We start from the raw sequence: 25,765 nt of genomic DNA, 5'->3' as shown, positions 1-25,765 counted from the left end.
GTAGTTTGCTTTTTGAAAGCCAGTAGGAGAGTCTCTACTATACGAGAGCAAGAAAAAGCCATATATACATATATGTATGTAAATATAGAGTATGTGTATATGTATTAATATAATCATTGAAGTGCCATCTCATAACCTTTGCCATATTCTGTTGGTTAGAAGCAAGTCAGAGTCCTGCTCACATGCAAGTGGATAGAATTACAGAGTATGAACTTGGAGGCCACCCTAGGATCTGTCTGCCAAGGCATGTTAAACTTATTATCTTAAAATTCAAATAACCCATTACTTTAGGTTTTTTTAAATGTTTATTTATTTTTGAGAGAGAGAGTGTGAGTGGGGGAGGAGCAGAGAGAGAGGGAGAGACAGAATCCAAAGACAGAATCCAGACTCTGAGCTGTCACCACGGAGCCCGATGCAGGGCTTGAACTCACGAACTGCAAGATCATGACCTGAGCCAAAGTCAGACGCTTAACTGAATGCGCCACCCAGGTGCCCTAATTTTAGATTTTTACAATTATGTACTATTTAATAAAAAAGGAATATTGTCACTATTGTAAACCTTAGCTCTCAGTTATGCTTACAGTGTTACTCCCAACAGGTCATTCCTCCCTGTTAAATGAGATTTATTATTATTTCATGCCGGGTAACGTCAGGCTAAATGCAGCTTACCCTGGTATTTAATACTCTCCAGAATCTGACAAAACCTGAATACTAACCTTTTCTTCCCATTACACCAATATGCATACCTTGAATCCCATGCCTTACACTTGCCCACATTTCTGTCACATCCTATTGTTTCTTTCCTTTTCTCCATCTCTTTAAAGCACATTGACATCTCTATCTCTTCCATTATACTTTTCCTGTTTCTTTCCTCCTGTTCAACCAGCCTAGGACTTTTCCTGTATAGTATCATATCTGTGTTACCCGCAGCCTTGCCTATAATAGTATATTAAGAAATATTCACTAAATATATATACCTTCTTCATTTAAAACCGTGGTCAGTGTGATAGCCTTTTCAGTTTGAAAATTATATTTGAAAAGATATTCTTCATAAATTATCCACTTTTAATTGACTCAGTAATCTGAAATGTATCTCAAACAACCTTTAAATTCCCTTTAAGAATCCATTGCAGCATAAACATTTGGAATTGATTGCACAGAGGAGAACATGAATGATTGGGGTCCAGGAGGTGGGCTGTGGGAGGCAGCCTTACAGATCTTCCTTAATGATTCTGTCTCCTGGTTATCACGCACTGTTATTTTTCCTTCCATGTTCACCAGAGTTGGCCCATGTGGCTGATAGAATATGGCACAATGATGGTATATTGTTTTTCAGATTAGGTTACACAAGACATTAAGACATCTGTTTGGGGTGTTCTTTTTCTATTGCTTGTCTTTCTGTCTTTTTCTCCCCTTCTCCCTCTTTCTTCTTTTCCCAGTCTCTCTCCTTTTTTCCCTCTCTCTTTCCTTCTGTGTCTCATGACTTGCTCTGGGGAAGGCAAACTGCCGTGGAGAGGTCCATGTGATGAAGAACTAAGCCCTCTGGTCAACAGACAGGGAGGAATTTCCTGACAAACCATGGGACTAAACCACCCAGCTGAAATACTCCTGGATTCCTGATGCTCAGAAACTGTGTGAGATAATAAAGGTTTCTTTCATACTAACCTGCTAAGTTCGGGGATAATTTGTTATATAGCAATAGATAATTTATGCATTATATATATTACCCCTAAAATTATTTCCACAGATTTCATCACTGACCTTGGCTTTCTGGGGAATAAATACAAGGATTCCTAGTATACTGAATATATGGTCTCTAAAGTAAATGTAATTCGATAAGCCCATATATTTGTAAGATAGCCAAGTGAGAAGAAAATGTGAAATGTTTAGATTTCACCTATAATGCTGATTTTATAATATGCAGAGGTCTCTTTTAATTTCTTTTTTACCCATTGATCACATCAGTGTTGGAGAATCATGCTTACTAGGGGCTGGGTAGGTCTGGGTACTGGTCTGGTACTGGTTCTTTTATATAAGAGCTGTTTGGGATAGTTAAAAACACTCTTACTTTTATAGAATCTGAGCTTGAAGAATCTATTCTACTAACCTATCATACTAGTTTCTGTTGTTCTTCTTTAGGGTTCTTACAGAAATATAAAAGACAGAGTTATATGGCAGCATCTAGATATATGTACACATATTTGGGGTGTTATGTTTTGAAATGTAGAATCACTAGAAAAACAATATATTTGGTCTCCAGAAAAGTGAGTTGAGAAGTATGTTTCTGCAAGTAATAGGTCAACTTTTTTTTTTTTTATAAACTCATATTAAACTCATCATTCTAATTTCACTCTTATTGATTATAATGTGATCACAGGACCTGGGCAAAAATACAGCCTTATATTTTAAAAAGGTAGAAACTTATTCCTATAAAAAAAAGAGTTTACATTTATAACTTTAAGTTTGTGGTTTAGAGTGATCCACTAGTAAAAATTTCTGATACCATTGTACAAAATAGCAAAATATGGATTTTAACTGGACTGCTTTTCAATTCAACTGAACATTAAGTACATTTTTAATGGTCTTATTTGCTGGGAAGAACACCATTACAATAATCTGCTTTTTACAGCCCATATCAAATATGAACCAGCATCACTTACTATGAAGTTTGTGCTCTGGGAGACATTTCCACAGCATCTATCAGTATTGCCCCACATTTCTTGGAATTAGTCTTTAATGATATCATTTTCCAAAATGAGTTGTTGCTCAAACTCACTGATTGTTTTGTGGTTAAAATCTAATCCAGCAGCTATATTTAAAATGTCATACAAATTTGTAAGGAAAGGTCCTTCTGGAAACTACTATTATATTAGGAATTGTATGAAAATGTAGGTGAAATGCTGTGCAGCTTGAAATTTTTTTTGTTCCCCCCCCCCCATTTAATATCTGAGGGCTGAATAAAAAAAACCTATTTTTAACTGTTGGCAATTCCAGTTTTTACTATTGTCTTCTGGAGAACAGAGGACTATTACTGTAGGTGTCATGTAAAATAAAGTTAGAGTCTGAGGCCTTCTTTTAGCTGTCAGCCTTATTAAGGAGCTCTTCATGTGTTGAACCCAGCACCTGGCATTGTATAAGTGATGCATGTGAGAGCCTGGGGAGAGCTTTCTTTCTCTTCGCTGTGGCTTTATTAGGTCTTGCTCACATTTTCACTGTTGCTCTGCCTTATCCAACTTTCTAGCTGCAACTCACAGCACAGTAGGCCTAATATAGACTGACGCCTTTGCCTGAAGGCTGATTGAAACTTGTGTCTCAGAGTTGCTAATGCTCACTGAACCATTTTATTGAAGATAAAGTAAATAAAATAGATTGCCATATGAGAATTCTCTGAAATCAAATGGAATAATTTGGCAGGTTTAAGCCCATGAAGAAGGCAAAGCAGTGAAACAGATGCGAATACTTTTTATGTTCAGTAGATCAAGGGATAAATATTCTTGCTCTGTTGGGCCTATATATTCATTTTTGTCTCCACAATTAAATGTTAACCATAATTCTCAATTGCCATATTATTTTTGGTCTTAAAAATGGGTCCTCTGTAAGAGAGTAATGTGAGTAAAAACTTTTGAGACTATAATATTGTGATGATTTTTTTCTTTGTCTTTCTCTGCTTAAGCGCATGGATCAGTAGCCTCAGAGAATTTAATAAACAACACAAATGAATGGATTTGCCAAAGTGCACTCTAGAATCTTAAGGTTGGAAAAAAATAGTAAATCTTACCTTACTAAAAATGCTAGTAATCTTGAGTGTCTCATTCATTAATTAAGAGTATGTGTTCACATGAGAGTAACCTTTTTTGGAAATAGTCCTTTGAAGTTTATTTGTTTTTTTGCTTTTTTTTTGTTTTTGTTTTTTTGACTGCAACTATGAGGTTTATATAAAGAATTTTAAGACATATATTTTGTTTAAAATATATATTTTGAAATAATTTGGGAGGAAAAAAGAAGTTAAAGTGACCTTAGCATCTTGAATTCTATGACATTGTAATGACAATAGCATATGGTACCATATAATATATATTGACATATTTAATTTGTGAATGACAAGGATCTGAGCACTTGCCTGAAGATATGTGAAAAGTCTGATGCAGAGCAATGAAGATCTCTTATTTGATTGCCTTGGTCAGATTAAAAGTAAATATTTATAGAAGAAAGATCAATAAAATGGTTTTGTTGGAAAAGTTTTTGAGTTTGCTAATTAAATACAGCATTTCTCTTCAACCTTATAAAAATCTGTCACATAAATACTTTCTTCTGTAATTTCTCTTGTGTTTTTAACAACTTCAAAATAGTTTTAGTTTATACCCTTCTTAAGTGTACAGTTGATTTTAAAAATGTTTCTCATTTGTTTCTTAGTTAATGATTCATGCTTACTTTTCAGTTAGACCCATTACATTTTTTCTTGTCTCTAGGTATCCAATAGCTCATCAGATCTCACAACTGTAAACTATTTATGTTATAATGATTTCAACTGCCATCAATTAAATGCAAAGCACACATTATATTCTTACATAAATAAGGAGCCATCTTAAAGAAATATTCGACACTCCTTTATACCCTTATAAATAATGTTATCTATCGAGAACTGCTAGTTCTTAACTATAAATTTGACTGTTTTTCCTCTTACGGTTCAGTCACTCTCAGGGTGCAGGGTGTCTCAGACAGCATGCAGGGCTGAGCAACAATAAACATGCTTCATGTCTTATTGTGAGTGAACTGAAAGTTGTGCTCACATTTCAGTTTTTTTCATATAGTAAAGCTGAAAGTATAATTAGTTATTCAATAGTGATTAAGTACTTTTATGTTCCTATTAGTGTTCTAGTGCCCTTTATTTATATTTACCTTCCTTGTTATATTCTGTGCATACTCCTCTCTGGTTAATCAGAAACATGGAAGTACATTCCTCTAGCCAGAACTACATCTCCTTTACTCTCGACTCTCACCATGTATCTCCTTTGAGATTTTGGTTTTCAGTGTGAATTTACCTTCAGAAAATCATGTGTTAAGAAAAGTTTTCTTGAAATAAGAACATTATCTTGAGACCCTGAGAAGCCTTAGTCCCTTTAACAATATACTCTAGACATTAAGCAACATGCCAAACTGCAAATAAGAGGAACTTACAGTAGAGGAGGTGCATATGATGAGTCAACTCCTGAGCTCACCTTTGATTTCTTTATATGCTACCTTCTCTCTGGTCAACCTTTTGTCCCTGCTTTGCCTTTGCACTTAATTCTACTTTTCAAAATGCCTGGTTGTCTCTTTGCATTACTAGTTTTGGGAAAATGTGTTTGCTTTTGGCATTAATGTCTGATCCCTCGGACAGCTCCCTGGGTTCCATGTGATGATGATGATGATGACAATGACGACAATGAGGATGACATTACTACTGCCACTACTAACACTTGCCATTTATTTAGTACCAAGTACCCTCCTAAGTGATTCACTAGCACTAACTCACTTAGTACAACCTATGAATTACTTGTTACTTATGAGGTAGAGATTACTATTGTCCCCAATTTATAGATGGAGTGGGGCCCAGAAAAGTTAAATATTTTGCTCATTGTTCCACAGTCCCTGTATGGTATGACTAAGATTTGAACTAAGGCAGGCTACGTCCAAAGCCTCCAATGCTCTCTTGCCAATACTGTTGAACAGTCCTTCTTACGTGGTTCTACTTGTGGCCCAAATTAACAATGAATTAATTTATGAATAAATCACCTTTCTTCTTTCAAAACATAGACTAAGCTATGAAAATATTAGTTAAGTAGGAATTCATAAAATCTAGTTGAGGAATTGGTGAGAATGATTTGGAATTAGTGTTTTAGTCCATTGAAAGGGATTGCTTCATAGTTACTTTAAAATTTTATTAGGCTGACCATGCATTCTGAAACCTTATTTTTATTTTCACTACAGGTTTAATAATGTTCTTATATAATTATAACAAAGATACTTAATTAAGCCAGAGCTTAATTAAAACTTAAGTCCAAATTCTTAAAAATATACACCTTATAGCCAGATGACCATTTTATATATCATCCAGGACACTTTTGAGAATAAAAAGGATTCTATTATTATTTATCCTAGAAAACAGGTAATACATTGGGATTATCTTGGGTGAAGACGTGTGGTCACTCTGCTTGAAGCAGACACTTCTAGTAGTTGTTCCAACATCTTTTCTTCTCTGCTGCCAGAACCCTGATGTTATTGAGATATGCTTCATTATTCCACAGAGCATGTACTTCATGGGAAACTGACCCTGTTCCCAGCTCCAACAGATAGCTACTAACTAGTTTAAGCCAGTTATGATAACTCCATTCCCATGTCAGAAATATTCAGTTATTAAAATAATAAGTATTAAACAATGTTAAATAACTTCATTAATAAATAAATACATTTGGTATTTAATTATTTTATTATATTCAGAGCTCTTCTTACCTTTTGATCAAATGAGGTGGTAACTTTCTTTTTTATTTAAACTTTTTAAATTTAGATTTCTTAGTTACCTAAAGCTATAAATATTCTAATATACCCATTTTAATCGTTATTTGAGGAGCTGTTCCCTAATCAGACTTTCACTTTACAGGGATCTCTATTTGCATAATACAGGATCAGCTTAGGGAAGTAGACTGAGGAGCTCCAGGGGAGGGCAGAGATGGGAGTTTACCTCCCAAGAGTTCAGAAAGGTTATTAAAAGAATAGAAAAGTGGCTTCTGTATCTTTTGTTTGCTGAAAATAATTTAAGAAAGTCAAAGGATTACACAATAGCCATTTACACTATGTAAATGGCACAGAAATACTTCTAGAAGTTTTGTGGAAGTTTTCTTACAGGAAGGCTTATTCCAATTTTTCTAGCACCTGTGCCTGCACCCCCTTCCCCCACATATGCACACACAGATAAAACTGCACTTTGCGTGGGATTTTGAAGGGAATGGAAAAGAGATTTAAGCCACCATTTTTTTCTCATCTGAAGGTAGCTGCTACTCTGATTTGATTTCTTGTTGCCCTGTTACAACTTAGGTGATTAGATATATGGATTCTTCTGTTTCCTAATGTCACAGGTAAGGAATCAACCTTACTAACCATTGCAAAGGAAACTGGTTAAATAAATTATATCATTCCTAAATAGTGGAATAACAAAGAATATTTAGGTAAGTCAGTAATGTAAGTTATAGAACACTGTTTCAGAAATATATGTCTTAGGAGGGCTTCTGCAAGATGGTGGCCTGGGAAGATCTTGAACTCCCCTCCTCCCATGGACACTCCACATCTATAGTTAAACATGGATTATTTACTTCTGAGAAGGATCTGAAAACAATGTGAGCTACTTCTTCACAACAAAGGATAAAAATACTATCTCGAGACAGACAGCAGAGGTAGATACATAGTCTTGCCCCCACCTGCCCTGGCACAGTGGCACACAGTAGGGATGGATCTCACCAGTCTGATGCTTCCCCCCACAGGGGTGAGGAGTTGGGGCTCAGCCACACCAACCCCTGGGATCAGCAGAGGAGCATGAGCCCCCAGAATGTCAAGCTTAAAAACCAATAGGGCTGATGTCCAAGGGACCCAAAGTCATATAGGAAATTGAGACTCCCCTTTTAAAGGGCTTGTGTGTAGTCTCACTTGCCCTGAGACTCAGAAAAAAAAAATTTTTTTTTTTTTGAAAAATGCTAGGCTGTATGTCAAGGAGATTTGTTTGCTTATCTAAAAGAATCTGGAGTTCCTGGCTGGCTCAGTCAGTGGAGCATGTGACTCTTGATTTCATGGTTGTGGGTTCAAGCCCCACGTTGGGTGTAGAGATTAATGAATCTTTAAAATCATCATTAAAATCATCTGCTGGATGAGCATGAGAAAATTGAAACTCTCTTCAGAGATGGAGGTGCTGGTGGATGTCAGTGTTACACTCTCCACCAAACTTGCTACCCTAGTTAGGTGAACTTGAACATGGCACCATACTGCTACCTTGCTGAAGCCAGAGAGTGCAGTCAGTTGCAGCATTCTCCCACTCCCTGGCTGGGGCTGGTGAGTGCTACTAGTCATGGCATTCTCCTGCTCCCAGCCTAAAGCTGTGCACAGACAAAGCACTTTCCTGATGCATTCCTGAAACCATGGCTGAATGCAGTCAAGAGGTTTCTTTGCTGCCTTTATGAAGCTGGTGAGTCTGCTTTGACCCCTGTACCCTCTAGCTACTTAGCTAAAGCCAGAAGGTGTGTACAACACACATAGGAGATACCCCTTGATCACCTGTCCCAGGTGACTGTGAGAAAGGTAGTCATTGGAAAGACATTTCTTGGTAGGCCACCTCCTTCAGAGCACTGCACAGATAGCACACTGAAAGACAACCCTAGTCTTACTGTGCAAAAGGGCTATTTAGCCTGGAGCTTTAGCCCGAGGGAAGGTTTCCTTCCCACACATCTGGAGTCTAAGAAGACACATCCAAGGAACATAAGCAGGGAGACACCATCCTTGTGCACCTCGCTACAACTCGACAAGCTCCCAGAAAAAAGCTTATATGCTCATCTGGAGCTCTGACTTTCGTAACTCTTGGCCTAGGGGATGCTGCTCTATATACCTTCCCCTGGTATGGAGGCCAAAAGGGATTAAGATTGTGGTCCCACAGGACTGTATATAATTTCCATACTTTAAAAGCTTCTGCCTGAGGGACTGGATTCCAGTAGGCCTGAACTAGGTGCTAAATGAGATTCTTCCCTTTGGAATACTGACAGGTCTTGGCACACCTTCAGCAATGGGAACATATCCAGAATCAGTCAGGTAGTTTAGACAATCCCAAAGTTTCAGGAGATAACCAAGAGCTAGGGAAAGGTTGAACAGAAGAAGATTTATCATCAACATAGGGCCACCCCTTTAAGACTAAGAGAGGTAGCTTCTTCACCTAATACACAGAAAGACACACAGAGAGTCAAGCAAAGTGAAGATGTGAAAAAATAGGTTACAAAGGAAAGAAAGAGATGAAACCTCAGAAAAATTCCTTAATGTATGGAAATTATGGAAATGAGTAATCTCCCTGATAAAAAATTCAAAGGAATTGTGATAAAGATTATCACTGAACTTAACTCAAGAGAAGAATGGATAAACAGAGACAAGTTCAACCATGAGACACAAAATATAAGAAAATACCAAATAGGAGTCACAGAGCTGAAAAATACAATAATTGAAGTAAAAAATACATTAGAGGGATTCAACAGCAAACTGGGTGAAGCAGAAGAATGCATTAGCAAACTGGATGACAAAGCAATGGAACTTACCCAGATAGAGCAGCAAAACAAAACAAAAAAAAGAAGAATTTTAAAATATAAATATAACTTAAGGAGCCTGTAGGACATCATCAAGCAGAATAACATTTGCAATATCGAGTTCCCAGAAGGAGAACAGAGAGAGAAACAGGTAGAAAACTTACTTGAAGAAATAGTGGCTGAAAACTTCCCTACAGAGGAAATAAATATCCAGGCTCAGGAAGCCCAGAAAGTTCCAAATAAGATGAACCCAAAGATCCATACCAAGACACTTATAATTAAGATGTCAAGTTCAAAGACAGAGAATCTTAAAAGCAGCAAAAGAAAAACAAATTGTCACATACAGAGGAAACCCTGTAAGGCTATCAGCTGATTTCTTAGAAACTTGGAGACCAGAAGGAAGTGGTGTAATATATTCAAAGGACTGAAAGGAAAAACCTTCCAAACAAGGACACCTTACCTTGGCAAGATTATCATTCAGATTTGAAGGAGGGATAAAGAGAACGCTTAGAGCCAAAGGAGTTCATCACTACTAAATAAGCCTTACAAGCAGTATTAAAGGGACTTTTAAGCTAAAAAGAAATGGCACAAGTAATACCAAGAAAATATAATGAAAGTAAAAATCTCACTGGAAAAGGAAGGAAATAATAAAGATCGGAGTAGAAATAAATGAAAGACTAAAAAAGATAATATAAAAGATCAGTGAAAGTAAGAGCTGGTTCTTTGAAAAGATAAAATTAATGAACTTTTAGCTGGAATCTCCAGTAAAAGACAGAAGGCTCAAATAAATAAAATTAGGAATGAAGGAGAAGAAGGGACAACTGATATCACATAAATACTAGGGATCATAAGAGATTACTAAAACAATTACATGCCAACAAATTGAACAACCCAGAAGAAATGAATAAATTCCTAGAAGCTTAAGCTCTTCCAGGACTGAATCATGAAGAAATAGAAGACTGAACAGACTAGCAAGGAAATGGAATCAGTAATCAAAAACTTCCCAACAAACAAAAATCCAGGAGCACATGGCTTCACTATTGAATTCTACCAAATATTTAAAGATTTACCTATCTTTCTCAACTCTTGCAAAAAATTAAAAAGGAGGGAATGCTTCTGAACTCATTTTAAGAAGCCAACATTACCCTGATAACAAAACCAAATAAGCACACCACAGAAAGAAAATTATAAATATCCCTAATGAACATAAATGCAAAAATCTTTATAAAATATTAGCAGACTTAAATAAATGAACATTACAGGGATCATACACAGTGATACAGTGGAATTTATTCGAGGGAATGCAGGAATCATTCAACATCCTCAAATCAACGTGATATGCAACATAAACAAGATGAAGGATAAAGATCATATGATCATATCAATAGATGCCAAGAAAGTGTTTGACAAAATTCAACATCTATTTATAATAAAAGCTCTCAATGAAGTGGTGATAGAGGGAATGTACCACAACATAAGGCCATATATGGTAAACCCAAAGCTAATATCATAGTTAATAGTGAAAGGCTGATAGTTTTTTTTTTCCCTAAAATCAGCAACAAGACAAGGATGCCACTCTCCCCACTATGTTATTTAACATAGTATTGGAAGCCCTAACCATGGTAATTCACAGGAAAAATAAATATAAGGGCATGCAAATTGGAAAGGAAAAAGTAAAAGTGTCACTTTTTGCAGTTGACATGATACCATAATAGAAAACCCTAGAGACCCCAGCAATGACGTATCTGATAAAGGGTTAGCATCCAAAATCTATAAATTACTGATCAAACTCAACACCCAAGAAACCAAAATAATCTATTAAAAATGGGCAGAAGACATGAATAGACATTGTTTTCCAAAGAAAACATACATATGCCTAACAGACACATGAAAAGATGCTCAACATCACTCATTTTCAGGGATATACAAATCAAAATTACAATGAGGTGTCACCTCATACTTCCAGAATTGCTAAAAGTAACAACATAGGTAACAACAGATATTGGCAAGAATGTGGAGAAAGGAGAAATGTTTTAAACCATTGGTAGGAATGCAAACTGGTGCACCTACTCTGGGAAACAGTATGGATGTTCCTCAAAAAGTGAAATAGAGAACTACCCTATGATCCAACAATTGTACTACTATGTATTTATCCAAAGGAATAAAATTCATTCAAAGGGATACATGCACCCGGATGTTTATAGCAGCACTATCAACAATAGCCAAATTATGGAAAGAGCCCAAATGTCCATCAACTGATGAATACATATAAAAGAAGTGGATAAATATATACAATGGAATATTAGTCATCAAAAAGAATGGAATCTTGCCATTTGCAATGATGTGGGTGGAGCTAGAGTGTATTATGCTAAGTGAAATAAGTCATTCTGAGAAAGACAAATACCTTATGATTTCACTCATATGTAGAATTTAAGAAACAAAACATCATATGATTTCACTTAGATGTGGAATCGTAAAACCAAACAAGCAAAACAACATGAAACACAGATTTGTAGATCCAGAGAATATTGTTGGTTACCAGAAAGGAGAGGGTTTGGCAAGGGGAGAAATAGATAAAGGGGTTCAAGAAGTACAAACTTACATTTGTAAAATAAGTAAGTCATGGGGATATAACGTACAGCATAGGGGCTCTTGTCAATAGTATTTATTAACTTTGTGTGATGACAGATGGTAACTAGATTTACTACAAGGATCATTCTGCAATGCATAAAAATATTGAATTGCTATGTTGTACACTTGAAACTAATATAGGGTGATTATACCTTAACTGAGAAAAATAACATGTTTTGCTTAAACTCTTTAATTATTCATAGGAAAATTACAGAAATATGTACCTATTCTGTAATATATATATTTGGTGAGTATATGTATCATACATTATATTATATGTGTATATATTTCATATGAATATGTGTATATGTATATGATATATACATATCAATATGTATCATACATTATATTGTAATTTGTGTATAGTATACATTATAAATATACAATACAATACAATACAATATAAATAACATTGTGGTTATTGCTGAGGGATAGTTGTTAGTTTTCGTTTTTTTATTTATAACTTTCTGTATGATTTAAACTTTGTTCATCGAACATGTACTAGTTCCTAAAAATGAGAAAAATATTAAAATAGACAATAATTACTAAATTGGCACTCAGTTGCAGTTATCTAATTAGTGTGTATAATTTGTATGGTTAACCAGGTGCTCTGTTGGCTCAATCATTCCTAGTAATAAAGATTTACTATACCCTTTCTTGTGTTTCTGTTCAGGATTTTAACACCTTTAAAGACAAGGATGTTGTAGATCCCGTGGCTCAAGAGCCTTTAGAAATTGGAATTTTCATCCATAAGGGATTTTTTTTCTTGATACTGTACACTTTTTAAAACACCTAAATATTAGCTACACAAGGACTTATCTTTTAGAATTGTTATTTACAAAACCCGAAAAGGATTCCTTTCCCTGGATAAGCTAATTTAAAACTAATCCTAAGAAGGGACTGAGTAGGGCAAGTGCCTCTTAACACCATAAGACATAATTCCACCATTTATAAAAAATATTTTGTAATTCTTTTATTAATATGAAATGAAATTCTTAGGTATGTTTCAATACGTATAATTTCAAAAATCAGTTTAATAGAAAATGTAAATGATCAGATGTGACTAAATTAGAAGATTTTATGAAGTAGTCATGTAGTTGCTCTACTTGTAGAATAACTATAATTATGATAGCTAAAAATGAAAGGATACATGAGCCATCATTAGTGCTCTTTCTTAAAATGTTGAAAATGGGACAATTCTGAAGAAAATAAATATTACTTTGATATACAGTATCACTGACCTAATAAATTCAGTGTATATTAAAAACATGGAAAAACACTCTAGATTTTAAATGTAAAATAAGGTTAGGTCTAGTCACAAGTTCTGTATTTTCATGAATGTTCAGAGAGAGTCCTGTAAGGTGCAGTAGTATTCTTCATTACTGCGGGATTACCAGCAGACATAACCCCTGCCCACAGGTGGCAACGATGTATCGAATTATTACAACCAAAAATTCTCTCACAGATTTCCCAAACTCCCTTTAATTAATTAATTAATGTATGTATGTATGTATGTTTATATATTTTTGAGAGAGAGAAAATCTATGTATGTATGTATGTATGTATGTTTATATATTTTTGAGAGACAGAGACAGAGCATGATTGGAGGAGGGCAGAGAGAGAGAGGTAGACACAGAATAGAAAGCAGGCTCTAGGGTCTGAGAAGTCAGCACAGAGCCTGCCATAGGAACCGTGAGGTCATGACCTGAGCTGAAGTGGGATGCTTAACTCACTGAGCCACCCAGGCTCCCCCCCCCCCACCCCCCCCCAACTCCCTTTAAAAAGCAGTATGGCTCCCACTGAGAAGCTCTGGTTGCAGTGTTGAGACACAGGAGTTCTTTATCTCTGCTACAATCTGTGGAATTAGAAAAGCCTGTTTATCTGTCTGATGTTCAGATCCATGATTTATTGGTGAAAAATAATTTTTAAAAAGGCATTTTGCACTCGACTTCTACGATCTCCTTTTGTAATTACATAAAGTCTTTTACTTTTGTCAGCATGACTTGGAGAAATCCTCAGAGAATGTTTGTTCAGACTTACCTTCTTAGAAAACTCTGTTGTGTCTCGAGGCCTGGTCAACATCCCAAAGAATAGGTATTTCCCCCAATCTCCAGTACTTGGCATTTGTATAAATTCTATGTGGGCTACTGCCTAATATTATAGTCAGCTCACTGAATGTAATTAAAAGGGTGGAGGTATCACTCATCGCTAAATAATAATATTTGAGAAATTTGAGAAATTGAACATTTGTGATTGGTATAATAGAAAGCAGAAGTAAGTCCCTGAGGCTGGTGATTAGCAGAAGTCAACTCATAACTTACTTTCATTGAGTTTTAACTGTAGATTTCAATTACCATCATGATTACTGAGCAATATTTATTGACTACTCTCTTGCATGTAATTCCATATTTTGATCTTTGTTAACTATTGAATGCTTTTTAGGAATTCCCACGTTCTTACATTGGTTGGCAGAGCACACATTTGTACATATGCAAATGTGAATCATCCAGAGAAATGACAATAGACATCTTTACAGTCACAGTGTATGAAATTTTGATGATAAAATATATTGGGTTATTAGAAATTCATATAGATGTTCAAATATTAATTTACTTAATGCAAAATTCTATGGAACTTCCTACTTGTCAGGTACTTCTCTAAGCAGTTTTTTTTAAGTTTATTTATTTATTTTAAGGGAGAGGCGGGGAGAGAGAATCCTAAGCAGGTCCCACCCCCAGCCCAGAGACCAACAAGGGACTCAATCCTACAGTGCCCATGAAATCATGACCTGAGCTGAAACCAAGAGTCAGATGCTTAACCAACTGAGGCACCCAGGCGCTCCATAAGTAATTTTAAAAATTATCTTAGTCCTCACAACAACTTTAAGAGGTGGTAGTATCATCCCATTTTTAAAATTTTTTTTTTAATGTTTATTTATTTTTGAGACAGAGAGAGACAGAGCATGAACGGGGAAGGGGCAGAGAGAGAGGGAGACACAGAATCGGAAGCAGGCTCCAGGCTCTGAGCCATCAGCCCAGAGCCCGACGCGGGGTTTGAACTCACGCACCGTGAGATCGTGACCTGAGCTGAAGTTGGACGCTTAACCAACTGAGCCACCCAGGCGCCCTTGTATCATCCCATTTTAAGTGAAAAAGCAGAGACATAATTAATAACTTGCAAGGGTGTAACCAGAATTTAAACCAAGGCCGTCTGATTCTACAGTTTATAATTTTAATCTAGGAATTACTGTGATGGACATACCCAAAAGTGACTCTATAATGAGTCATACCTTTGTATAATCTCCTCTCCTTGAGTACAGGCAGAACCTGTGACTTGTTTCTAGCCAACTGAATGTTGGAAAGGTGGAGGGGGAGTCATTACTGTGAATAGGTTTAAAAACTCTGTCTGAACAAGCTGGAGTAAGAGATTGGCCTACTGCGTGTGAAGACATAAGAGAATGTGTTTTGAGAGCACCTGTGAAATTGCTGTGTTTCACAAACAGCCTCTCAGGAGCTGAGACAACCCCTAGCCTATACCAACAAGAAAATGGACTCCCAGTTTTACAACTACAGGGAACTGAATTCTGCCTACAATCATGCGAGCTTGGAACAGGGTCTGGAGCTCCAGAAGGAACACAGCCCAGCCAACCCCTTGATTACAACCTTGTGAAAGCCTGGGCAGATGACCCACCTCAGCTGTGCCCAGACACCTGACTCCTAGAAGTCTTAGAATAATGAATACATGTTGCTTGGAGCTGCTACATTTGTGGCAATTTGTTACACAGCTATAGATAACTAATACAATTATTAACAGTTGAAATAAAATCCATGTCACTGTCAAACCGGTAATTTTTATAGATAATGTGAAACGAAATGATTTTTGAAGAAGTTGAGCTGTTTGGGATTTTAACTACACATGATTGTGAAGAATCCTTTCTATACATAAGAAAGTATGATTGAAGGTGATACGGGGCATCTGGGTGGCTCAGTCGGTTATGCATCTGACTTCAGCTCAGGTCATGATCTCTCCACTCTGTGAGTTCGAGCCCCACGGCAGGCTCTGTGCTGCCTGCACAGACCCTGGAGCCTGGTTCAGATTCTGTTCCTCCCGCTGTCTGTGCCCCTCCCCCACTCACACTCTGTTTCTCTCTGTCTCCCAAAAATGAATTAATGTTAAAAAAATTTTTTTTTAGGAGAAGAAAATATGATTGAAGGTAATAATGTCTATATTTGGGAAGACTTAAAAATATGTTTTGAAAATAGGAGATGTTTATTAAAGAGTTTTCTGATTTTTTTTTTTTTTAACGTTTATTTTATTTATTTTTGGGACAGAGAGAGACAGAGCATGAACGGGGGAGGGGCAGAGAGAGAGGGAGACACAGAATCGGAAACAGGCTCCAGGCTCTGAGCCATCAGCCCAGAGCCTGACGCGGGGCTCGAACTCACGGACCGCGAGATCGTGACCTGGCTGAAGTCGGACGCTTAACCGACTGCGCCACCCAGGCGCCCCAAGAGTTTTCTGATATTTTAAAGGAAATCTCAGGTATCACAAAGTGAACCTGAAAGTCATTGAGGGATTTTAGTGGAGGGCTTGTTTGACCAAAGCACTGAAGCCAAGAATAACTTTCATGGAAGCACTCGTCTTTCATGCCCTCTGGTAACCAGTGCTTATCTCTGTTCTTTGTAGATCATTTTCTACCTTTGTTTTATAGTTAATCTTTTCAAAAATTGATTTTTACTGCTCATGTTTCCTTAATATGGTCAATCTTTCCTATTTGCACTATGCTTAGAAATCTGAAACTAGTATCTCTTTATCTTTTTGAAAATATACTTTTAGTCTCAAAGTTTTGGATAACTTAGCTTCTTTCCTGCCTATGTTGTTGATCAGCTGGAAACTTTGTGAGCCATTATGGTCAATGATTTACAAAGTAAGCTAATTTTAATTAAAGTGTGTAAGATTAGAACATTAACAGGGTAAATAAATTGATGTTTCCAGAATGAGGAAAACATAAAGTATTTTATTCAATTATTCATTATTTTACATTTTAAAACTGTAACCATTATCATAAAAGTATTAAATACCTTAATAAAACTCCCTGTTTAATAATTTTTTTAGTACAATGATCAAAGTAAATATGGTGTTGGAGATTTAACAGAAGGACTTTAAGTGCAATTGTAATTAGATAACTTCATAATTAGATAATTGTAATTCGATACAACAAATAGCTACAAATTAGCTTATATAACAAATAGACCTGTGGGTCTAAGTAACAGATTTAAATTTCTCACTATAGGATTGTTTGTTCATGAAGCAATCTAAGTGATCTAGTATTTATGGCCAGAGAAAGCAGTAGCCATTAAGAAACAGACAGACAAACATTTTAGCTTCTACAGTTCTTTAATTAATACGGGTTTCTATTTCTTACATTTTAAACTGTTCATTGATCGGCCACTTGGAGGATAGTAAGTATATGTGCATGAGAGGGCTTGTGCTGGCCTAGAGAATAAATGAAATGTGTAAAATTTTGTAAAAGTATCTTTTACTGTTATATTGTTATAATAGAATTTGTAAATTGAGATTAGGTGACTGCAATCTTTCTCTATAATCCATGTTCTCTTAGTTATACTTTATCTTTACTAATTACAGTTACTATTTCCCACATCTTTTTGCACACCCAGAGCAGTGGTTTGAAATATTTCTGTAACAATATTAAAAGGGAAAATTTAAGAGTAGAAAATAATTCTGTATGCTGAAAAGAAAACACGTTACGTATACAGTCAATAGTAAGCTAGATGTCTCATATACATTTTATCTTTAAACATTTTTATTATGCCTTCTTATTCTGGATATCTGTTGACATTACTGTTTATGTTCATAATATGAGAATGGGAAAATACAATATGTTTGACCTCGTTTGACTTTTTTTTGACGTTCAGTCAGTTAAAAGGTTTGTAAGACGTTTAATTACCAAATGGTATGATCATTATTCATCTCATCATTTAATATGTAATGTCAACTGAATTGCCTCCCTGGAGCGCACTGTGTTTCACAGATCAATAGATTTACCAAGAGCTTGAAGGAGAGCTTTAAACATTCATTGAAAAGAAGGAAAAATATATCCCTCTAGTAAAATGGCTTGTGTAGTCATTTCATCAGTTTCATAATTATTTTATTTACTTCTGTGAATAAATCTCCTTATAACAACAATTTTAGAGTATTGCAGTGCCTTTAAGTAAATTAAATTATAGTGCTAATCAGATTTATTTTACTCAAAGGCACTGAAAACTCTATAACAGAAATACAGAGGCAGATATTTCTTGAATAAATTCTGCTTTTGAGATCTGTCTTGATCTATTTCTATTTAAATTATGGTTCTCGATACTTTGAGAGAGAGAGAGAGCAAGTGGCGGAGAGGCAGAGAGAAAGGGAGACAAAATCCCAAGCAGTCTTCACAATTTCAGCACAGAGACCAATGAGATGCAGGGCTTGAATTCACGAACCATGAAGTCATGACCTGGGCTGAAACCAAGAGTCAGACGCTTAACTGACTGAGTCACCTAGGTACTCCCCTCCTTGAATAATTTTTATGAAAATGTTATTTTGCATTATATCTAATCCTTATTTATTATGAAGACATTGTTATGAGAGGTTTGGAGCTACAAGGACAATTCTTCCCTCTTTGCCACCCTTTGGATTCTCACCAGTCTTGACTGAATCCCACTGAAGGGCAGTTAGTAACAAAAACATTTAAAATTCATTGAGTGCCACTGTGTGCCAGCCTCTTCTAATCCCTTTATGTGCATTAACTCATTTAATGTCTCAACAACCATGCGAGGTAGCCACTGCTATTCCCATTTTGACAGATGAGTTACATAACTCTCCCAAGGTCATGCAGCTGATAAATACAAGAACCAGACTTAGGACCTTGAAAGTGGCTCTTAAGAGCTTATGCATACTGTTCTTTGAGCACAAGAGGAAAGTGGTAAGGGAATTATTGGACTTCTAAAATGCTCTATCACTTTTCCCTGTGCCTGCAGTCTGTGGTGATTTGCAGAGTGGAATTTACATATTAAAGTATGGGATGTTCAGTGCCGTGTTAGATGAGCCAGAGAGTGTCAGGTCTGGCATTTGATTTTACCCTATTTACAAGCTAACAAGTCAGTCTATTACTGTTTCATGGATGCTGGCAGAAGACATCAACTCATAGATCAGAGACAAAGGAATGCATTAGTTATAACACAGCAAGCAGCCTGAGCATCAGTCATCATATTTGCATCAGTTTTTCTTGTTCCTAAGTACTATGGATCAGTATAGCCCACATAGATGCTATGCACATGGTGGGTGTATGTTATAGCTGAGGGACACTGAGCTATAGACTGCCACTTTTATAGAAAGCAGTAAGCAAGCCTGGTCTTTGTCCCAGAGAGATAGGATATCTCATCCTTCGAGGTTCCTCACTGCAAATACAACCTTGAGCAATGGACCAGGTGAAGATAGCATAGGGTCTTGCGTTCTTGGTGCATCCTTAAGGACTGTAGGAGGGCCAAATGCTCATAGAGAAAATGTCTTTATTACTCCTGAACCCTTACACTGTGTTAGTTTCTTATTGTTGCTTTAACAAATCAATACATCCTCTGCCTTAAGACAACACACATTTGTTACCTTACAGTTCTAGAGGTCACAAGTATGAGATGGATCTCTCTGGGCTAAAATCACGGTGTCAGCAAGGCTATGTTCCTTTTTGGAGGCTCCAGGAAAGAATCTGCTTTCTAGCCTTTTCCAGATTCTAGACGCCATTGCATTCTTTGGCTCTTGGAGTCTTCTCATCTTCAAAGCCAGGAACAACCCATTGAGTCTTTCTCACATCACATCATTCTGACATTGCCTCATCTTCTTCCCTCTTCGACATTTAGGGACCGTCTGATTATAGTTGGTCCACCGGATAACCCAGGATAATCTTTCTATTTTAAGGTCACCTAATTGGTAACTGATTTCATCTGCAACTTTAATTCCCCTTTATAATATAAGGTAATCTTTCCATAGGTTCTAAGAGTTAAGATGTAGACATCTTGGGAGGCCTTTATTTTGCTTTATCACGTATACCATCTTGGCTTTTGGTGAGTTTTCATGAGTTGGCTATTGTGTTGGCCAGTCTGATTAATCTGACTGACAGAGGTCGAGATCAAACTGTTCAGTTTCTATCATAAGGCCACTAGTAAAAGGAATCCAAGCATCAGGATAAGCACAACTTGCAATCTTGAGCTGTTATGCCCACAGAGTCCTGGACTCAGCCAGTGTTGTATAAATACTGAGAAATACTGGTAGGTCTTGTTTTAATCAGCCAAGATAAGTGTAAGGCCAGTGAATTATCCATTATGACCCACACAAGGGAGTTTAGACTGACATGCTGATCTTTGGTGTCATTGCCAATAATTATGGGAGGAAATAGATGGGCCAAAAAGCAACCTTCCAGTGAAGAAATATTCCATGGCTCAGTCTCCCTCACATAAAAACATGTAACTTAAAGGGGCCCATTATCCCTCTTTGAGATGTGTTGCTAAACTTTATTTCAGTCACCAATTTACATTAATTTGGTTAAGTCACATGGGCAAGATCCCTGAATAGCTGCAGCTTTGGTGGCCTTATACTCTGTAACTCAAGGCCAGTGGGCATCAGGAGAAACTATGAATATGAATTCATATCACAAATATTTAAACAAGGTTTAGGGGTCAAGGAGCATTAATTGTTCCTCCCTCTCCCATCTCCCACAGTCTAAGGTGCTCCTTCTCCAGTACCAGAATAGGGGCTGGGTGAATAGTATACTCAACCCAGTGGTCATTATTTTTATGATCTAGCATTTTGTTAATACAAGTACAATATACAGGAGACTGAAGTACAATTAAGTTTGAATTCCCCAGCTCCCCTCCTAACTGGATTGCCACCTGAAAGGTGTACTAACCTGGCTGTCTGAGAATTGCTGTTAGGGTAAAGAATGGTATAATCATACCCAGGAATGGTCAGAGTCAAATCACAAATTTTCAAAACAGGTCTATATAGCTCTCACCCCTTTCACCCTGATCATTATCCAGGAGATGGTCAAAAAGAGATAAACGCTCTCTGGGGACAGCTGCATTCAGTGCAGATGCCCAACTAAGGTATGGGGATCAAGAGGAGGTGAGGGACATAGGTTCAGAAATCTTTCTGAATCACTTTTTGAGGAGGCTTTTCCAGTGCTGGACAGCTTAGATGCCTGTGGAAGTCAGGGAGCGTGGACTGATCCTCAAATAACTTGGCAGTCAGTCTATTGTTGGGTGACCTTTGTGACAAAAGATGCACTGTTGTCAGACTGTAGATGGTTCAGAAGCTGAAATATGACACAGTTATGATTCAAGGACCACAATAGTGTGGCCACAGTTGGCTGATTAGACTGGAACAGTGCCAGTAGATAGAATCTGAAAAAGTGTCAACAGCTGTGAAGTACCAACAGTAGCCCTGGGACAAGGGCAAAGGTCCAGTATAATCAATTTTCTAGGACCAGGTGGAGTCAATGCTGTTGGGAGACATTCCCCATGGTTCTCTACTGTCTACATTTCTTGTAAGCAGAGGAACTACCTAGTTCTTTTCTTTCAGAATATCTTTTCAAGAGTGTCTCTACAGAGAACAGTCTTGTAAGATAGAGCTATAGTCTTCTTCTGGAGCAGAGAGCAATTTGTTCACTATACATTATGTTAAAGACTATGTATCCGGGGTGCCTGGGTGACTCAGTCGGTTGAGTGTCCGACTTTGGCTCAGGTCATGATCTTGTGGTTTGTGGGTTTGAGCCCCGCATCGGGCTCTGTGCTGACTGCTCAGAGCCTGGAGCCTGCTTCGGATTCTGTCTCTGTCTCTCTCTCTCTCTCTGCCCCTCCCCTGCTTTGGCTCTGTCTCTCTCTTTCTCTCAAAAATAAATAAACATTAAAAAAAAAGACTCTATATCTATCTGGGATAAATATGGGAAAAACTTATTTCCCATTATAGAATATCCAGGTTCCCTAACCTTAGTGATCTCCTCTAATATAACCACTGCTTACACAGTTGTCACTTGGCCCTCTTTATATCACTCTGTGGAAATTGGAGCTCAGGAAACTGCCTAAGTTGTTAGTTTTCATGTTAGATCCTTCACAGTTCTCAACAAACACTACTGGAAATATGGCCTTCTGTACTGCTATACCAATGGACCAATTTTTGGCCAATGTTGAAAGTCTGGCATGCAGTGGTAGCTTCTGTATTAGAAACAGAGTCCTTTATTGTGTGTATGGTTTTGATGGTGTATGCACTGTTTTGTCTGGTATGATGATGCTTTCTTGTAGTCATGGTGGTGATTTGGCTGGGGCAGGCTTGATTAGTGTCTTCATTCTGGTTAATCTCATTAGAGAACAATCTAGATGAGAGTGTCTGTTAATCTGATCAGTAGCCATAATTTCCCCCCATACTTTGTAGCCCTAGGGGTAGGTGTCTTTAATGTGCCAATCTGTGATCTTCCAGGGGAAGACCATACTGCTGGGCCATTGGCAATTATCTGTGATTTAGTAAAAGTGTAGTGTGGTTCATCAAGGGGAGTTTGGGTTGGGGCTACAAGGACTGCCTTGAGTTATGCCCACTGAGCACAGTGACTAAGCAGCAGTAACATAAGAAACATCATCAGATATCTGTTTACCAATGTATCAGTGAAGCAGGTTGAGGCATTTACAGGAGCCTCTGTGAATTGAGGGACCCATTTAGACAGCAGTTTTATTTTGGGTGGTAGGATTGGGGGGAAAGATACCCCCAAAGGGGTAGCTGCTACTTGTTCGTACAAAACTGAGATATCACTAGAACCAGTCTAGCTAGCTCCTGAATGTACCATTTCTGTTTGACTAAAAATACCTAGCAGTCCCTTTTCACCTTAGTGCTTCACAGCTTCCTTTAGACAGCACGGGGAGAGTGTGGACCAAAGACCTGCAGTGCTCTGAACCACCCAAAAAATTTCCACAGAGCAGTTTCACATAGTACAATTGGATGTGCAAGTCCATGATATCATATTATAAAACTAGATATAGATATGTCTCCTAAAGCAAGGGAAACAAAAGCAAAAATAAACTATTGGGACTGTATCAAAATAAAAGGTTTTTGCACAGTAAGGAAACAATCAAGAAAACAAAAAAACAGCCTACTGAATAGGAGAAGATTATGCAGATGATGTATCCAATAAGGGGTTTGTATTCAAAATGTATAAAGAACATCTATAATTCAACACCTAAAAAAATAAATAAATAAAAGCAAACCATATAATTAAAAAATAGGCAAGATAGGGGGCACCTGTGTGGTTCAGTCAGTTAAGCATTCAACTCTTGATTTTGGTTCAGGTCATGATCTTGCAGTTTGTGGGATTGAGCCCCACGTCCAGCTCTACGCTGACAGTGCAGGGCCTGCTTAGGATTCTCTCTCTCCCTCTCTTTCTGCCCCTCTCCTGCTTGTGCTCATGAGTGCTCTCTTTCTCTCTCTCTCAAAATGAATAAACTTTTGTTTTTTTTAAAAATAAGCAGAATAGACATTTTTCCAAAGACATTTTTTTTCAAAGATATTTTTCCAAAGAAGTTACACAGATGGCCAAGAGACACATGAAAAGATATTCAACATCATTCATCATCAGGGAAATGCAAATCAAAACCACAATGAAATATCACATCACACCTGTTAGAATGACTAAAATCAAGACAAGAAACACATATTGGTGAGGAAGTGGAGAAAAAGAGTGTCTCATGTACTGTTGGTGGGAATGTAAATTGGTACAGCCAATGTGGAAAATAGTATGGAAGTTCCTCAAAAAATAGAAATACCAAAATACCAAATGATCCAATAATCTCACTATTGAGTATCCATGAAAAATGAAAACATGAACTCAAAAGAATATATGCAGCCCTATGTTTCTTTTAGTATTATTTACAATAGCCAAGACATGGAAGCAACCTAAGTGCCCATCAACAGACTAATGGATAAAGAAAATGTGGTTTATACACATGCGTGCATGTTCACACACACACACACACACACACACACACACACACACACGAAATGGAATATTTCACAGCCATATAAAGGATGAGATTGTGCCATTTGAGACAACATGGATGGACTTAGAGGGTATTATGCTAATTGAAATAGGTTAGACTGAGAAAGACAAATACCATATGATTCCACTTATAAGTTGAAGCTAAAAAAAAGAATAAAACATAAAGCAGAATCAGAACTATAAATACAGAGAACAAACTGATGGTTGCCAGAGAGGAGGGGATGGGGGCTTGGGCAAATGAGTGATGGGGAGAGGGAGATACAGACCTCCAGTTATGGAATGAGTAAGTCACAGGAATAGAAGTATAAGGAATACAATCAATGATATGTAATAGTGATACAAGGAGACGGATAGAAGCTCTACTTGTGGTGAACGTAGCGTAATGTATAAATTTGTCATATCACTAAGTTGTATACTGGAAATTAATGTAATATTATGTTTCTGCCATACTCAACCCTAGGTATAATTTTGTGTAACATGACTGTGACCCTTCCACTAAATGGACTTGAGACTAAGACCTATATCTTATTCATCTTTGTATCCCTGGTACGTAACTTGTGCTGGTACATAGTAGGTGCTTAATAAGCATTTGCAAGTTAAATATTGTAATAAATATTGTAATAAATATTGTAATAAATATTGTAATAAATATTGTAAATTGGAAAATTTGGAAAACGGTAATTGATAAGGTATGTCTGTCAGATCAGGAGAACTTGTATTAATGTGCTGTCTGCCTCGTTATTATCAATAGCTGTGTGTTGTGAGATTTGGCTTCAATATTCTAATGTAACAGTTAGGAAAATGGATAAAGTAATGTTGATTTTTGTGTTCCACATACAGTGATTATGTAGAAGACCACTTTTTTAACTTATTTCATGAATTATTACCTACTTAGGAAAGGAAAAAAAAGTGGTTACAAAATAATAAGTACTATCTTTAAGCATCCTAATAGTTGCCACAAAAATCAGCATCCTTGTCAACAAGGTACAAAAACTTCGCCTTCCTAACACTAAATAAAATTAATCCACGTTACCATTGTTGTCTTTGTGGTGGCTTTTCCCAAAGCCCCATGAGACTTAATTGGCTAAATTTCCCTTCTGGGAATTTTATAGTCAATTCCCTAGAAATTTAACAGAAAGCAAAAGAAGCTAATGCTCATTAAGCAAGTAAAATAATATGGACATTGATTTAGGCACATCTTCTGATTTATCAAATTTAATAGTCATGAACATGCATTTTATAAAGGGGCATAAAGTGTAAGTACTGCCAAAGCCCACACAACTAGTGTTTCAGTTAATATTTAAACTTAGGCTTATCAGTCCTTAAGTTTCTGTTCTTTCCATTAGATCTCAGTTATTCAGTCATTTTCAGTTGATGGAACCATGTGGTTAACATGGACGTCAACGTCATACTATTGTATGGAGGATTATATATATAGTTTTAATTTATGTGCTGCCAACGAGAACTCTGGAGGACTACAGAGTGCTTTTTATGTATCCCTACCAGTTAAGAAAATTTTTAATTTTTCCTTTCTGTAGTTTGTATATGAAAGAAAATCACTACGCACTCATATGGAAAAACAGTCAATTCTCATTTTCACTGTTATGTTCTTTAAAGCCACCACAAACACTGAATCTGTGAATACCGAATCATTGCCCCTACAGGACATACAGGGTTAGGTTCCTGGTGAGTCTCTGGTCACAACATTTTCATCAACTGATCAGTACATAAC

General features: G+C 36.8%; 1 protein-coding gene across 9 annotated transcripts in view; it reads left to right on the top strand.

Annotated features, from left to right (window-relative positions):
- The window catches only part of FOXP2 (forkhead box P2), a 570,611-nt gene that overhangs the window by 165,901 nt on the left and 378,945 nt on the right, over positions 1–25,765 (top strand). The window contains exon 5 of one of the 9 annotated variants that reach the window (XM_086692037.1): positions 24,494–24,579. The exons of the other annotated variants lie outside the window; for them this stretch is intronic. The gene's annotated coding sequence lies outside the window, so the exon portion shown is untranslated. The remainder of the gene's footprint in view (positions 1–24,493; positions 24,580–25,765) is intronic. 9 annotated transcript variants of the gene reach the window in all.

Source organism: Puma concolor, chromosome A2, assembly GCF_028749965.1.
Source record: "Puma concolor isolate L17-30 chromosome A2, mPumCon1.1.hap2, whole genome shotgun sequence".
Lineage (NCBI taxonomy): Eukaryota > Metazoa > Chordata > Mammalia > Carnivora > Felidae > Puma > Puma concolor.
Note: the sequence above shows the minus strand (reverse complement) of the source record. Positions and strands in the feature narration are given on the sequence as shown.